Raw genomic sequence first — 849 nt, forward strand, 5'->3', positions numbered from 1 at the left:
GGGAAACTGGGAAAGGAGAAATTCGCATGTAAATAAAGAAAATATCTAAAATAAAAAAAAAAAAGTAGGAGGTTTAAATGTATTTAGTGGGAAGAATAGGGATAAGTGTATTTATTCCGCTATTCTCAAACATAAGTCAATTTGCATTCATGTCATAAAATGGTGAACTTTTATTGCTTAGGGACATCCATATCTAATTGTGTATATGTTCCTTTAATGTCCAATTTACCTCACTTTTTAACATTAAAATATTTTGGTTCTTATAATCCATTATTAACTACTGTAATGATTTATGTCACCTTTTTCTCTTTATTTTACTGATCCCTTCTGCTTTTAGAATATTTGAATTAATAATGTATTAATAACTTATAATTATATAACATATATAGTTCTATTATGTATAATACAATCTATAATAAAATATATCTTATAAGAGTATCAAGTTAAAACATTACTTATTTCATTCTTTCATTTTTGAGTAACTATAATTTAATTTTAGTTTAGTAAGCTATAACATATTTTTTTAAACTTTTATTGCATTATGATGAGAAAAGTTACATGATTTCAATTTATCTGAATTTCTTAACATTTGAAAACAAATTTTAATTAAATAGAATTGAATCACATTCTTGTTTCCCTTTTGTACCACCGTTCCTCCCAGAGACCTCCCCTTTAATACCCACAATATCTTTTTTGTCATATTCCTTAAAATTTATAAAATATTATAATAAAATAAGTATTATAAAAGTTGTTTGATACAAAACAACAATCAATTTAACAATCTTATGTAGACACTCATCTTCAGCAATAGTGAAAATACATTTTTCTCAATATAAATTTTAAATAACT

General features: G+C 23.7%; 1 protein-coding gene across 2 annotated transcripts in view; it reads right to left on the reverse strand.

Moving 5' to 3' along the window:
- Spef2 (sperm flagellar 2) overlaps nt 1-849 on the reverse strand; it is a 182379-nt gene that overhangs the window by 136711 nt on the left and 44819 nt on the right. The gene's annotated exons all lie outside the window — the stretch shown is intronic.

The sequence above is a fragment of the Mastomys coucha genome, unplaced genomic scaffold, assembly GCF_008632895.1.
Source record: "Mastomys coucha isolate ucsf_1 unplaced genomic scaffold, UCSF_Mcou_1 pScaffold8, whole genome shotgun sequence".
NCBI lineage: Eukaryota > Metazoa > Chordata > Mammalia > Rodentia > Muridae > Mastomys > Mastomys coucha.